Source organism: Pseudophryne corroboree, chromosome 1 (assembly GCF_028390025.1).
Source record: "Pseudophryne corroboree isolate aPseCor3 chromosome 1, aPseCor3.hap2, whole genome shotgun sequence".
Classification (NCBI taxonomy): Eukaryota; Metazoa; Chordata; class Amphibia; order Anura; family Myobatrachidae; genus Pseudophryne; species Pseudophryne corroboree.
Genome location: NC_086444.1, coordinates 1,242,178,878 through 1,242,195,787, shown reverse-complemented (window position 1 = coordinate 1,242,195,787; position 16,910 = coordinate 1,242,178,878). Strand labels below are relative to the sequence as shown.

At 48.4% G+C, this 16,910-nt stretch overlaps 1 protein-coding gene across 1 annotated transcript in view; it reads right to left on the bottom strand.

Annotated features, from left to right (window-relative positions):
* The window catches only part of LOC135032044 (vomeronasal type-2 receptor 26-like), a 122,276-nt gene that overhangs the window by 36,635 nt on the left and 68,731 nt on the right, over positions 1 to 16,910 (bottom strand). The gene's annotated exons all lie outside the window — the stretch shown is intronic.

Genomic DNA, 16,910 nt, shown 5'->3' with positions numbered 1-16,910 from the left:
AATAACCACAGGAACAGCAGGATGTGAATCAACGTTTTGAGATTTAATCTATCTCGTCACCAGGATACAAAGTAAGTGAAAATCCATACTTAAAAAGAGTGTCCATAACACGTGAGGACGCCAGACAGCATGGGCCCGTTATGCCAACACCCACAGATGACATCACCATACCTCGCCCGTATGATAACTCTACGTTTTGTGAGTACAGTACAAACACCTTTTAACCCTCGATTAAAAGACACTCATAGAAGAACTAATATAAGCTCCACTTTTTGTGAGGGCACCTAGCAATCCCCCACCACCCTAATGAAGCTGTGACATACTACACAATCGGTCCTTTCTGTCCCTCCTCTTTCTCTTTTGTGAGGGACATCGGATCCCACAAGACACCTCCCCACCAGTGTGAGGAGGATCCATCTCTACTGAAGATTACCTAGCACAAATGGACACAATTACAAAGACTCTGGCCTAAAGTGATGACTTCCCATTACCATTAAACCCCACTACTAAGGCCTTGTCGACAAACGGGGTCTTACCAATCCCAAGGAGTGTATTGTATTGCTTCACTAATTGCATAACCCGTGTTGTTATTTTACTCATCACTAAATAGAAACAAATATATTGATCTTAAATGCGCTAAACCGTGAATTGCAGCCCAGGAGAAAACAATTGGTACTTCACAATTATACCACAACAGTCAATTAAAAGAAAATGTTTGAGTCTCACAATGGCGCATATCACTAAAAATAAAGTACTTTCCTCATATATTTCCTTTGGTAGTATTTTCACGTATCAGTGGATGTTGAGATTCTCAATCATAGACCATAGGGATATCCACTTGAAATTTCCAGTTTATGTCTTAATCTCAAAGATAAAGGAAAATAATCTAGTGCAACATTGTCTAATAAATAAAGCAGAGACGTGTGGGTTTTTTGTAGACACACTCACAATATTATAGAATTAAACCAGCGTATCACCACAGTATCGTGGTACAGGATCACAAATTCAGGATTTTACTTCATCCACTTGGCATTTCCCATTTGTGTTTCAATCTCAAAGATAAAAAGAAAGAATCAGGTGCAATATTGTCTAATAGACAAGACAAATAAGTATATTTATTACATCAAACTCACAATGACATAAAATCCAAATAGCATATCACCACACACTAGTGGTACAGGATCACAATAGCTCAGAATTCCACTGCATTACCCGTCTCAGATCGAAAAAGGAATTGGAGGATGATGGCCCGGGTTCCTCACACCTCCTCAGGTAAGTATTGGACAAAAACGAGCTCTCCGTTGGATATTCTCACCAGCAGCTTAAAGCTTTTCGGACGCAAGGTCCTTCCTCAGAAGCATGGTGAGAATATCCAACGGAGAGCAGTTTTTGTCCAATACTTACCTGAGGAGGTGTGAGGAACCCGGGCCATCATCCTCCAATTCCTTTTTCGATCTGAGACGGGTAATGCAGTGGAATTCTGAGCTATTGTGATCCTGTACCACTAGTGTGTGGTGATATGCTATTTGGATTTTATGTCACTGTGAGTTTGATGTAATAAATATACTTATTTGTCTTGTCTATTAGACAATATTGCACCAGATTCTTTCTTTTTATCTTTGAGATTGAAACACAAATGGGAAATGCCAAGTGGATGAAGTAAAATCCTGAATTTGTGATCCTGTACCACGATACTGTGGTGATACGCTGGTTTAATTCTATAATATTGTGAGTGTGTCTAAAAAAAACCCACACGTCTCTGCTTTATTTATTAGACAATGTTGCACTAGATTATTTTCCTTTATCTTTGAGATTAAGACATAAACTGGAAATTTCAAGTGGATATCCCTATGGTCTATGATTGAGAATCTCAACATCCGCTGATACGTGAAAATACTACCAAAGGAAATATATGAGGAAAGTACTTTATTTTTAGTGATATGCGCCATTGTGAGACTCAAACATTTTCTTTTATTTTACTCATCACGTTACATAATACTGTTTACTTTATGCCATTGCTAGATTGTCTGCATATTAGAGGAACAATTGAGGTTGAGCTCAGAAGTTGGATAGACGCCCTCTTGTCAGTGTTTGTGTTGAGTCATATCCTGTTGTATTTCCTCCCTGCAGCCACCCTGGACACAGTAGTTCTTTATTCTCCCTTTTTTCCTATCTTCTCTATAATGGCAGAAAACACGTCACATAATATTCTGGCACTACATAAGCAACTACTACTAATAATAATAATAATAATAATGATGATAACTTTAGAAAACACAAGACTGAGGCATGATGTAAAAACTGTCCTGGTCTCTTAAGGCCCGTACACACTGGGCGATATATCTGCCGTTCTCTTGAACGCCAGATACATCGCTGGTCCATCGGCCTTTGTGTACCAGCGATAGGTCTGTGAACTCCGTCGTTCACAGACCTATCGCGCCGGCTCTGCTGCACAGCCGACAGACAATATATCGTTAGATATATTGTCTCGTCGCTGTGTGTGTATGGCCGACCTCATAGGTCGTTTGTGGTCAGCGTCACCTTGTGTGGGCGGTCCTATGTAAAGTATCCTCCGCGCGGGTACAGCAGCCGCCTGGGTTTGGCGTGGGAGCAGCAGCAGCAGTAACCTGGCTTCGGCGTGGGACAGAGCTGACAGGATGGGAGGTGAGTATCACGATCCACTGCCCAGGTTTTCTGTATCTTCAGGGGCTGCATACATTATGCGGCAGCCGCCTGAGGGAAGTGCGGGAGGGGCTGTTTGTTCTGTGCGGGTGCCGCGGCCAGCACATGGGGGATCACCAGCGCGATTCTCCCAGGGAAAGCACACACAAGCATGAGCCGCGGAGACCCCCCACCCGCCTCCGCTGCTGCCGTCCCCGGACCCCTCCGCCGCACACACCAGCATGAGCTGCGGAGACCCCCAACCCGCCTCCGCTGCTGCCGTACCCCGGACCCCCCTCCGCCGCACACACCAACATGAGCCGCGGAGGCCCCCCCCACCTGCCTCCGCTGCTGCCGGCCCCTCTCCGCCGCACACAACCAGCATGAGCCACGGAGGCTCCCGGCCGCCCGCCACCACGTATCCCGCGGCCATCACTGGAGAGGTATTGAGCATCGCTGTGTAGCGGTGTATTAAATTATTGCCATGGGTTTCCGTGACTTTTGGTTGGTCAGTGTGTATCGTCAGCAGATATATCTGCCAGTGTGTACCCACCTTAACTCTCACAAGCACTTATATCAGGGGTGGCCAACCAGCCAGAGGCAAAGAGCCAGAAAAGATCTGTAGTCGAGAGCAAGAGCCGCTATCGTGCACGCAGCGAAGACGCGTCCGCAAATATGGGGGCATGGCCTAGTTGTCACAAAGCCACACCCCAATTTTGTGTGCACACCTTTAGGTATGACGTTTGTAGAAGTATGACCTTATATCATAACCCATTTTTCGTCATGTTGTACAGCGCCACATACATATAATGCCCCAGTACAATGCCACATACATAATAATGCCCCAGTACAATGCCACATACATATAATGCCCCAGTACAATGCCACATACATATAATGCCCCAGTACAATGCCACATACATATAATGCACCAGTACAATGCCACATACATATAATGCCCCAGTACAATGCCACATACATATAATGCCCCCAGTACAATGCCACATACATATAATGCCCCAGTACAATGCCACATACATATAATGCCCCAGTAAATGCCAATACATATAATGCCCCAGTACAATGCCACATACATATAATGCCCCAGTACAATGCCACATACATATAATGCCCCAGTACAATGCCACATACATATAATGCCCCAGTACAATGCCACATACATATAATGCCCCAGTACAATGCCACATACATATAAAGCCCCAGTACAATGCCACATACATATAATGCCCCAGTACAATGCCACATACATATAATGCCCCAGTACAATGCCACATACATATAATGCCCCAGTACAATGCCACATACATATAATGCCCCAGTACAATGCAACATACATATAAAAATGCTAAAAACGGGTACCTCCACAGTGACGGATACACATGTCCCCCAGTGCCTGCTATGCCCCCAGTGCCAGATATGCCCCTAGTGCCAGATACACATGTCCCGACCGTGCCTGCTATGCCCCCAGTGCCAGATATGCCCCTAGTGCCAGATACACATGTCTCCACAGTGCCTGCTATGCCCCCAGTGCCAGATACACATGTCCCGACCGTGCCTGCTATGCCCCCAGTGCCAGATATGCCCCAGATATGCCCCTAGTTGCCAGATACACATGTCCCCACAGTGCCTGCTATGCCCCCAGTGCCAGATATGCCCCCAGTGCCAAATACACATGTCTGCACAGTGCCTGCTATGCCCCCAGTGCCAGATATGCCCCTAGTGCCAGATACACATGTCCCGACCGTGCCTGCTATGCCCCCAGTGCCAAATATGCCCCCAGTGCCAGATACACATGTCCCCACAGTGCCTGCTATGCCCCCAGTGCCAGATATGCCCCTAGTGCCAGATACACATGTCCCCCAGTGCCTGCTATGCCCCCAGTGCCAGATATGCCCCTAGTGCCTGATACACATGTCCCGACCGTGCCTGCTGTGCCCCCAGTGCCAGATATGCCCCTAGTGCCAGATACACATGTCTCCACAGTGCCTGCTATGCCCCCAGTGCCAGATACACATGTCCCGACCGTGCCTGCTATGCCCCCAGTGCCAGATATGCCCCAGATATGCCCCTAGTGCCAGATACACATGTCCCCCACAGTGCCTGCTATGCCCCCAGTGCCAGATATGCCCCCAGTGCCAAATACACATGTCTGCACAGTGCCTGCTATGCCCCCAGTGCCAAATATGCCCCCAGTGCCAGATACACATGTCCCCCACAGTGCCTGCTATGCCCCCAAGTGCCAGATATGCCCCCAGTGCCAGATACACATGTCCCCACAGTGCCTGCTATACCCCCAGTGCCAGATATGCCCCCAGTGCCAGATACACATGTCCCCACAGTGCCTGCTATGCCCCCAGTGCCAGATATGCCCCCAGTGCCAGATACACATGTCTCCACAGTGCCCCCAGCAGGAGCGGTTCTTGGTGCGGGCAAGCAGTGCCTTCGTCCGGGGCGCTGCGGCCTGGGATCGCAGCCACAGTCACCCCGCAGGCACCGTTGCCTACCCGCACCCCGCTCCCCGGCTGCAGTGGATGCCATGGGCTGTGTGGGCATCTGCTGCAGCCGGTTCCAGGGACAGACACTGGAGGTCAGTATTGACCTCTAGTGTCTGTGCGGCGCTGCTATGGGAGAGACGTCATGACGTTTCTCCCATAGAGAGGAGCCGCGGGCTGCCAGACGGAGCAGCAGCAGCAGTTGGGAAGCTGGAGCGGGGCAGTGGTAGGTATTTTTTTTTAATTTGTGCGTGTGTGTGTTTGTAAGGGGGCACAGCGACAGGGGGCAAAGCAACAGGGGGTACAACTAATGGGGGCAAAGAAAGAGGGGGCACAACTACGGGGGGCAAAGAAACAGGGCACAACTACTGGAGGCAAAGCAACAGGGGGCACAACTACTGGGGGCAAAGCAACAGGGGGCACAGCGACAGGGGGCACAACTACTGGGGGCAAAGCAACAGGGGGCACAGCTACTGGGGGCAAAGCAACAGGGGGCACAGCTACTGGGGGCAAAGCAACAGGGGGCACAGCGACAGGGGGCACAACTACTGGAGGCAAAGCAACAGGGGGCACAACTACTGGGGGCACAGCAATGGGGGCAAATCTACTGGGGACACAGCTACAGGGGGCATATCTACAGGGTGCATAGCTACAGGGGGCATATCTACTGGGGGCACAGCTACAGGGGTAATATCAACAGGGCCAGATACACATGTACCCACAGTGCCTGCTATGCCCCCAGTGACTGATACACATGTCCCCACAGTGCCTGCTATGCCCCCAGTGACTGATACACATATCCCCACAGTGCCTGCTATGCCCCCAGTGCCTGCTATGCCCGCAGTGCCAGATACACATGTCCGACCGTGCCTGCTATGCCCCCAATGCCATATACACATGTCCCCAGTGTCAGATATGCCCCCCAGTGCCAGATACACATGCTCCCACAGTGCCTGCTATGCCCCCAGTGCCAGATATGCCCGCAGTGCCAGATACACATGTCCCCAGTGCCTGCTATGCCCCCAATGCCATATACACATGTCCCCAGTGTCAGATATGCCCCCCAGTGCCAGATACACATGCTCCCACAGTGCCTGCTATGCCCCCAGTGCCAGATATGCCCGCAGTGCCAGATACACATGTCCCCAGTGCCTGCTATGCCCCCAGTGCAGATAAACATGTCCCCACAGTGCCTGCTATGCCCTCAGTGCCAGATTTGCCCCAGTGCCAGATACACATGTCCACACAGTGCCAGCTATGCCCCCAGTGCCAGATACACATGTCCGACCGTGCCTGCTATGCCCCCAATGCCAGATATACATGTCCCCACAGTGTCAGATATGCCCCCCAGTGACAGATACACATGTCCCGACCGTGCCTGCTATGCCCCCAGTGCCAGATATGCCCCTAGTGCCAGATACACATGTCCCGACCATGCCTGCTATGCCCCCAGTGCCAGATATGCCCCTAGTGCCAGATACACATGTCCGACCGTGCCTGCTATGCCCCCAATGCCAGATATACATGTCCCCACAGTGTCAGATATGCCCCCCAGTGACAGATACACATGTCCCGACCGTGCCTGCTATGCCCCCAGTGCCAGATATGCCCCTAGTGCCAGATACACATGTCCCGACCATGCCTGCTATGCCCCCAGTGCCAGATATGCCCCTAGTGCCAGATACACATGTCCCGACCGTGCCTGCTATGCCCCCAGTGCCAGATATGCCTCCAATGCCAGATACACATGTCCCCCAGTCAGAGCTGGATTAAGGGGGGTGCTCTGGGGGTAAGTAACCCTGGGCCCCCCGCGGTGACAGGGCCCTCCCGTCACCCGTCACAGATCGGATCTCTATTACCAATCCGATCTGCGGCGCTGCGGCTCCCTGCTAACACAAGTGACAGGCAGCCAGCCAGACAGAGTTCTGCAGGACAGCAGAGCAAAGCGACGGCTCCGCTGTCCAATGATATATGAAAATGAAGCCTGCGGCTCCGTGACTGGTTGGAGCGCTGGCTGCAGGAAAGAGGGAGGCGGAATCCCGGCCATGCTCATCTTTGCCGGCTCGTGGAGCTGGTAGTATCCAGAGGAGGAGAGCTCTCTCTCCTCATGTTCCTCGTCACAACCTGTCTTTGCCTTAAATCACGCTATACCAGTATGTAATATATTAAAGTTTCAGTATATCCTAAAGAAAATGTAATGCATTGAAGCGTTGATATATTACAAATTGGTATAGCGTGATTTATACCCCTTTTACACTCGCAGAAAAATCCCGGGATATTGCACGTGAACGCGCATCATCCCAGGATTTTTCTCAGTGTGAATGGGTACAGGGACAATTTCCCGGGACGAGTATCCTGGGATTTCAACCCAAGTCTCGATCTGGGTTGAATCCGGGACCATCCCGGGAAGCTGTGCAATGTGAACGGGTATACCGAGTCAAGGCGACCCGGCACCCGTTCTCTGCATAGGAGGAGGCGGTGCTCGGAGAAGATGATCTCCAAGCACCGCCTCCGGGAGACTCAGTGGTGACGTCACCGACCCAGCAATATGACGGGTTGGGCCGCTGAATGTAAAAGGGTCATCCCCAGGAATGACCTCTGCCGCGAGTGTAAAAGGGGTATTATTGAGCTGCGAATACCACCCTAGGCCGGTGTATATAGTATACTTTTTTAAGGAGTGTTTATTGGACTGCATTTGGGAGTTTCGATCATGCTGGAAACAAATACATACAATATCTATATAATGTATTATGATTTTCATTTTACACCTTAGGGCCCCCCTGTTTTAAGTACCCCAGGCCCCCCGAAGCCTTTATCCAGCTCTGCCCCCAGTGCCTGCTATGCCCCTAGTGTCATATATGCCCCCAGTGCCAGATACACATGTTCCCACAGTGCCAGCTATGCCCCCAGTGCCAGATACACATGTCCCCACAGTGCCTGCTATGCCCCCAGTGCCAGATACACATGTTCCCACAGTGCCAGCTATGCCCCCTGTGCCAGATACACATGTCCCCACAGTGCCTGCTATGCCCCCTGTGCCAGATACACATGTACCCACAGTGCCTGCTATGCCCCCAGTGCCAGATATGCCCCCCAGTGCCAGATACACATGTCCCCACAGTGCCTGCTATGCCCCCAGTGTCAGATATACCGCCAGTGCCTGCTATGTTACTATTCCCTGCTATGCTCCAGTGCCAGATACACATGTACCCACACAGCACACCAGATGCACCCCCCCCCCCACCGCGCGCTGCTGCTGCTGCTCACTCTCCGGCGGCGGTGTTTCTCTTCAATTAGGCGCGTCTGTGAGCCAACCAAAGCTTGCAGTCCGGCAGCTAATCAGGAGCCTTAGCTGCTGGTCCGCGAGCTCTGATTGTCTCATGGGCCGGCGCCGAATTGAATGGAGACACCACCGCCAGAGAGGCGTGCGTGTGTCTCGGGCCGGGGGCAGCAGTTGCCAGGAGCCGACCGAGCTGCATGCGGCGGATGAAAGAGCCGCGGGTTGGCCACCGCTGACTTAGTTATATTAGTCTGATAGTGAATAGAATAAAACCCCAAAAAGATAAAAAATGGAACAAGTAATTGTGGACCTTTGTAAAGCCGTGCTGCACTGTGGGCAGATGTAACATATGCAGAGAGATTTAGACTGAAACGGGAGTGTCCAAACCAAAATCCAGCAACTGCGGGCTACATGCAAAAGTGTCCAGTATTTACCCTACATGCAAAGCCAATATATGTGTTTTCTTTAGAGATGAGTGGTTTGGTTTTTCTGAATACAGAACACACCCAAAATTGTGGATTTGAGTTGAACCAAGTCCAGGCTCAGATCACCTTGGAGCTCAGAATCAAACTAAGTCCCAGTTCGGGTCATCATGCCAAGGTCTGCTCGGATCTAAAATGGATGTCATGTAAGTCCCTCCCCAATGATCTCAGGTGCCAGTTCACAATGGAAATGGCTGGAAATTAAGTTTATGGATGCTACTAAAACCATAGAAACAAAACTCAATCCAAATTACATGATTGTAGGTGTTGTTATATTATTTTTAAAAATCCAGATCCAAATCCAAAAACAAAACACTTGAGGGTGGTATGCCAAAACCAAAACAAGACAATCATTTAGAACCCAAACCAAAATGTGGTGGTCTACCCACATCTCAAGTTTTCCTGCCTTGCATTGCAGTATGGTTTGTCCAGGTGCAAATTGACTTTCTCCTTTTTGCTTTACACCTACCTTAGAACCAGGCCACATACAGTATGTGATACAGAATACTACTGTACATTGCAACTAATGCACACTCTTACCACATCGCCAATGTCTCATCTATACAAAGCAGTGGCTCTCAAACTCAGTCCTCAGTACCCCAATGTTAGGATCTCCTGCTCTGTGCTGGCACGTCGCCATGGCAACCGGGAGGCAAGTGTTAGCGAAGTAACCTGAGCGCAGCTGATACTCCGGACCGGGTTTTTACTGTGCAGTGGTTACAGGCTCTGTGCACGGCAGGGGATCCGGCGCTGGTTTTGTGCTCACAGTCTGTGAGGTCTGAGTGGGGCGTGGACAGCACCTGCCTAGCCTGAGAAGATGGCTTATATAGCAGGTGCTGTCCATGCTGAATCTTTGTTTGTTAGTCAGTTCCAGAGAGTTAGCTAGTACTGTGTTACTTTGTATTTACTTGTTGCTTACTGCAAATAGGCCTTGGGATTCGGTACTTCCTTCTGCCAATCCGGACCTAGCAGTAAGACTGGAGTCAGTTGTTTAACCTGCTGGGGTTCTTTTGCTATTCTGTGAACCCAGCAGGTTTGTGACTGTACTCTCAGACCTGCTTGCTTAATCCTCCCTCACTGTGCAGGGCGTCCAGGTGTCAGTTTAGTGGCAGTAAGCTGAACCTGTGCCCTGCAAATGGGGGTTAGGATTGTGGATACTCTCCTTGTGTCTATATTTCTATCTCTGACCAAGGAGTTTATTTCCACACCCGTTGGTAACCCTTTAGGGTTCCTTCTGTTGCTCTTCGCAACATCATTTCGGGTGCTCCACATGTTAAATCACTAAATCTCGCTTCATTGTCCGCTCTATTCCATCTGAGCATTCCTGACACTAGGGAGACACCCAATTCCTGAGCCTTCGGGCTTCTTTGTTCACTTTGTGTTTATTAGTTATTCCATCACCTTCTGTGTATGTTATGTTATACTCCCAAGTCTGTCTGTGAGTTCGTTTGCTTTGCATCCCTCTCTGTTCATACACCAGAATACTCCTGTCAGCACTGGTGTGCGTAACACCCAAACAGTTCATGTTTTCCAGGTCCCCTCAAAGAATCACAAGTGAAAAATTTAGCACAACTGGTGGGTGTTTTACAATGTGTCAGTGAGTAGTGAGAGCATCTGTGCAAGGTAACCTGGAAAACAGAAACTGTTTGTGGTCCTGAGGACCACATCCGAGAACTCCTGATATAAAGAATTATTGTGCTTCTCAAAATGTGTTTTCTGGGATATGGCTATTTATTAACATTTAGATATTTGTTAAATTTTTTGTCTGAAGTGATACATTTACCAATTCAAATATTTTTGTTTCTGAATATTTATTATATGATATTAAAATACTCATTTTATATTAGAATTTACATTTCGTGTGATATATTAAATTATTGAGTGTTGTATAAAAACATCAATGTTATTTTGTGTATAAAAAAGTGAGTGCAAATAAAATAATACTTGTGGTAGTGTATAGCGCTGTGACTTATCTTGTTACTTTTGTATACCTGTGAAGGAAGTGGACATTGTACTTGGTCCTTACCTTGCTGGTAAGGAGTGAACACTATGGCTCGTACATTATTAAATATATAAATGTTATCTTGTGTCAACTATTTAACATTTTTCAAACAACACTTAAGAGTCACATGGGACAACATCTGCTCGTGCCAGTCATTCCAGACCTTTACCTTTCCATGTTTCCACGCTATTCTCCATGGTAGCATTTTCAGCTGTTGTTCTTGTGGAACGTATACGTTAAACATACCAACAGTTGTCAGACAGGGATAAATTTCACAGCCTACACGATCAAATATCACGTTTGCAATGTAAAGACATTCAGGATATATTCCTTCTTCCTTAAAACGGATTGTTCTCTTATTTGGACCAGTGAAGTTTATTTTATTTACAAAGTGTCTCAGCTTTAAAATAAAAGTAGAGAAATTGGTGACAGATTAGTCGGCATTTCTAAAGATAGGAACTATGACCTAAATGGCCAGACCTTTAGCTACAGAGATTGATCTAATCTGCAATTCAGTGTAAATAGTTATGTTTAAAATAAACTTGGAATTATAGTTATACAGCACTAATAACAACAGAGCCCTATTTATTTCCAGATAAGACGCTTGGTACACTTTGCTTTGTCTAAATTCCCTTCTTGGGTCATTACAATAAAGATTGATGTTGTACAGTCATCACCAATTGATGATAAAAGTGATTTTATCATCTTATATTTAATAATTGGAGAGAATATGAGGGGCTGCAAAGACAGCAGGGAGCTGGAGAGACACTAGGGATGTGAGAAAGAGGCAACTGGAGCAGAAGAGACACCTGGTGGCTGGAGACATGTAGACACTGGGGGGTGTATAAACACTGGGGAGCTATGGCGATACAAGGGGAAAGGGCTGGAAAATTAAGGGGGGCTAGAGAGACACAAGGAGGCAGGAGCTGGAGAGACACAAGGGAGCTGGAGAGACCGCTGGAATGGGGAGACACTGTGGATCTGTAAAGACAGAAGTGAGGTGGAGTGACAGTGTGAAGCTAGAGAAATACTGGGTTTTGCAAATACATAAGGCAGATGGAGAGAAACTGGGGAGCTGCAGTGACATAAGGGAGGTGGAGATACAGAAGACAGCTGGAGTGACACAAGAGCTAGAGATACACTAGAGAACTGGAGTGACACACGAGCTAGAGATAAACTAGAGAGCTGGAGAGACACAAGAGCTAGAGATACACTAGAGAGCTGGAGAGACACAAGAGCTAGAGATACACTAGAGAACTGGAGTGACACAAGAGCTAGAGATACACTAGAGAGCTGGAGGGACAGAAGAGCTAGATATACACTAGAGAGCTGGAGGGACAGAAGAGCTAGAGATACACTAGGGAGCTGGAGGGACATAAGAGCTAGAGATACACTAGAGAGCTGGAGTGACAGAAGAGCTAGAGATACACTAGAGAGCTGGAGTGACAGAAGAGCTAGAGATACACTAGAGAGCTGGAGGGACAGAAGAGCTAGACATACACTAGAGAGCTGGAGAGACACAAGAGCTAGAGATACACTAGAGAGCTGGAGAGACACTAGAGCTAGAGATACACTAGAGAGCTGGAGAGACACAAGAGCTAGAGATACACTAGAGAGCTGGAGGGACAGAAGAGCTAGAGATACACTAGGGAGCTGGAGGGACAGAAGAGCTAGAGATACACTAGGGAGCTGGAGGGACAGAAGAGCTAGAGATACACTAGGGAGCTGGAGGGACATAAGAGCTAGAGATACACTAGAGAGCTGGAGGGACAGAAGAGCTAGAGATACACTAGGGAGCTGGAGGGACATAAGAGCTAGAGATACACTAGAGAGCTGGAGTGACACAAGAGCTAGAGATACACTAGAGAGCTGGAGAGACACAAGAGCTAGAGATACACTAGAAAGCTGGAGAGACACAAGAGCTAGAGATACACTAGGGAGCTGGAGAGACACAAGAGCTAGAGATACACTAGAAAGCTGGAGAGACACAAGAGCTAGAGATACACTAGGGAGCTGGAGAGACACAAGAGCTAGAGATACACTAGAAAGCTGGAGAGACACAAGAGCTAGAGATACACTAGGGAGCTGGAGAGACACAAGAGCTAGAGATACACTAGAGAGCTGGAGAGACACTAGAGCTAGAGATACACTAGAGAGCTGGAGAGACACAAGAGCTAGAGATACACTAGAGAGCTGGAGAGACACAAGAGCTAGAGATACACTAGAGAGCTGGAGAGACACAAGAGCTAGAGATACACTAGAGAGCTGGAGAGACACAAGAGCTAGAGATACACTAGGGAGCTGGAGTAACAGAAGAGCTAGAGATACACTAGGGAGCTGGAGTGACAGAAGAGCTAGATATACACTAGAGAGCTGGAGGGACAGAAGAGCTAGAGATACACTAGGGAGCTGGGGAGACACAAGAGCTAGAGATACACTAGAGAGCTGGAGAGAAACAAGAGCTAGAGATACACTAGAGAGCTGGAGGGACATAAGAGCTTGAGATACACTAGAGAGCTGGACGGACAGAAGAGCTAGAGATACACTAGGGAGCTGGGGAGACACAAGAGCTAGAGATACACTAGAGAGCTGGAGAGACACAAGAGCTAGAGATACACTAGAGAGCTGGAGAGACACAAGAGCTAGAGATACACTAGAGAGCAGGAGTGACAGAAGAGCTAGAGATACACTAGAGAGCTGGAGAGACACAAAAGCTAGATATACACTAGAGAGCTGGAGAGACACGAGCTAGAGATACACTAGAGAGCTGGAGAGACACAAGAGCTAGAGATAGACTAGAGAGCTGTTAGGCGCGGCGGTCTTCGGCCGTGCCCTGACTGAGCAGCGGTCACGGCCGACGCGCCTCTTTCCTTCCCTGTCCCCCGCACGGCGCCTAGCAATGCCAGGACGCCGTGCGCACGATAGTCGCCGGCTTCCTGGCAACGCAGGACGCCGTGCGTGCAGGGCCGCCGGGTGCATAGCAACAGGGACGCCACAGGTGGACCGCGTTCCCCGTTGCTAAGAATAGTTAATTAGGTTGCTCGTGCAGCAGGGCAGCTGCACAGCAACTAGTAATTAGGGTCTGGGGGCTGGTCCTGCTGGCCCTCCTGTTATTGGCCAGCAGAGACTTTTTATGTGAGCCAGCACACTGCAGCGCCGCCGGTGATAGCTTCTTGTATGCTGTTCCTGCCTTGCAGTACTCTGTTCCTGTCAGCCTTGTTTGGTGGATCTTGCTCCCTGCCCTCTGGTACTTTGGAGGTCCGAAGCTGGTCCTGGGAATCCTTCTAGTCCTTGCGAACCTGTTTCTGTCATTTGGGGTTCTCGCCCGGTTTCGTGAGTAGCGGCTTCTGCCGCGTGTTGCGGCCTATGCCGCTTAGTGTTTACTTCACTGTGAATTGGTGCATTTGCGGAGGTTTCCGCTTTCACTGTCCTCCCCGAAACTCGGCAGTGCCGTGTGGGGTAGTGGACAGTGGTTTCTTTGTAGTTCTTTTCCTTTGACGGTGTGTCGCACATACGTTTAGTTTTTAGGTAGTTTATAGCCCCTAGCATGGTTTCAGTTAGAGGGACCCTTGTTATTACCCTGTCTCAGTTCACGCCTTGTCTCTCTTTAAGACCTGAGGGGGCATCGGAGTTGGGCAGACCTAATCCGCCCTTCAAACGCGGCTGCCATGGGCCCAAGAAACCATAGTCGTTCAGGCGTGAATTGATAACACTGGTAAGACAGCGGAGGTAGGGTGCTAGGGGCTATTTCCTTCCCATTTCCCAATCCCAGCATTCCGTCTTGGTGCTCAGGACTCACTACATAAGATCTCCCCTGTCCTGAGCATCAGGATCGTAACATTATCACCGGCCCACATAAAAAAAAGGGGGTTTAATTTTTTCCGTTGTATTGGTGGGCCTAGAAATTCGGCCTCATGAATCCGGCAGGTTTAGGGCCAAACCCCAGTCAGCTTTTGGTTAACCAAATACAGGAATTAACTCAGATGGTTCAGGACCTTACTCTTCGGGTGAGATCACAGGAAGATCTTTTGCGAGCCTCCTCGAGTATGGTTCCAGAACCAAAGATGCATTTACCTGACTGTTTTTCGGGTAACCGAAAGGATTTTTTTAATTTTAAGGAAGCTTGTAAGCTTTATTTTCGTTTAAGGCCCCGTTCCTCTGGTACTGAGTCTCAGCGGGTCGGGATTGTGATGTCTCTACTTCAGGGTGATCCACAGACCTGGGCGTTTGGGCTAAGAGCGGATGATGCTGCTTTGTTATCAGTAAATGCCTTTTTTAAATCCTTAGGCCTCTTATATGATGACCCAGATAGAGAAGCATCAGCTGAGAGTCACCTGCGTGCCCTTAAGCAAGGCAAAAATCCAGCAGAGGTGTATTGTACTGTGGCTGGAATGACCCGGCCCTGCGCAGTCAGTTTCGCCTCAGTTTGTCGGAAGTTATTAAAGACAGTCTCCTTCAGTACCCCGCTCCTGAGACTCTAGACAAACTCATGGAGCTCGCTATTAAAATTGATCGTCGTCTCCGAGAGCGGAGGGCTGAAAGAGGAACAACTTTTAGGCCTAATCCATGTGTATATACTTTTCCTGAGGACGTCGAGGAGCCCATGCAAATGGGTCTCTCCCAACTGCCCCCAGAGGAAAGAACCAGAAGGTTAAGTTCTGGTCTTTGTTTGTATTGTGGTGGTAAGGGACATATCGCACGTAACTGCCCGAACAAGCCGGGAAACGCTCTGACCAAGTGAATTGTGAGGGGGTTCACTTGGGTCTGCAGTTAATCTCCTCTAATAATTATCTGTTAGTTCCGGTAAAGATTTCCTTTGGCAGCCTCAGTTCGTTGGTGTCGGCCTTTGTCGACAGTGGAGCTGCAGGAAATTTTATGGATTTAGCTTTGGCTAAGGCTTTAGGCGTTCCACAGATACCCTTAGATAAACGTATCACCATGCACGGCTTGGATTGGGGTCCGCTTTCCAATGGGGTTATTACTTACCGCACACCTCCAGTATTGCTGACAGTAGGGGCCCTACATTCAGAAGAAATAGAATTTTACCTTACACATTGTCCGGCAGTTCCAGTAGTTTTGGGTCACCCCTGGCTTGCCTTTCATAATCCCACCATAGATTGGCGGTCTGGGGAGATTTCCCAATGGGGTCCTTTTTGTGTTAAGGAGTGTATTTCCCATCCAGTCTGGGTTGCGGCAGTTACCCCAGAACTTATTCCTTTGGAATATCAGGTTTTTGCTGATGTGTAATCCAAGGGTAATGCGGACGTTCTGCCTCCCCATCTGTCCTATGACTGCGCTATAGATTTAGTTCCCGGGGCCACTTTACCTAAGGGGAGATTATATGCCCTCTCCGGGCCAGAAACCATGGCTATGGATAAATATATCCAGGAAAGCCTGAAAAAAGGCTTCATTAGGCCCTCAAAATCTCCTTTAAGTGCAGGATTCTTTTTTGTTGAGAGAAAAGATGGGTCGCTCAGACCATGTATTGATTTTCGGGCTCTGAATAAAATTTCTGTTAAAAACACCTACCCTTTGCCTTTGATTTCAGTACTTTTTGATCAGTTACGCTCTGCCGTCATCTTCTCAAAAATCGATCTTAGAGGAGCTTACAATCTCATCCGAATAAGATCTGGGAATGAGTGGAAGATGGCTTTCAGCACACAGTCGGGTCATTATGAATACCTGGTGATGCCCTTTGGGCTGTCAAATGCTCCTGCGGTATTTCAAGACCTCATCAATGATGTTCTTCGTGACTTTCTTGGAAAGTTTGTTGTCGTTTATTTAGATGACATTTTGATTTATTCTGAGTCTATGGAACAACATATTACCCATGTGCGTCTGGTTCTTCAAAAACTACAGGAGAATCATTTATACGCAAAACTAGAGAAATGTGATTTTCACATCACGGAAGTGTCCTTCTTGGGGTATATTATTTCTCCCCAGGGATTTTTCATGGAACTGAAAAAACTCCA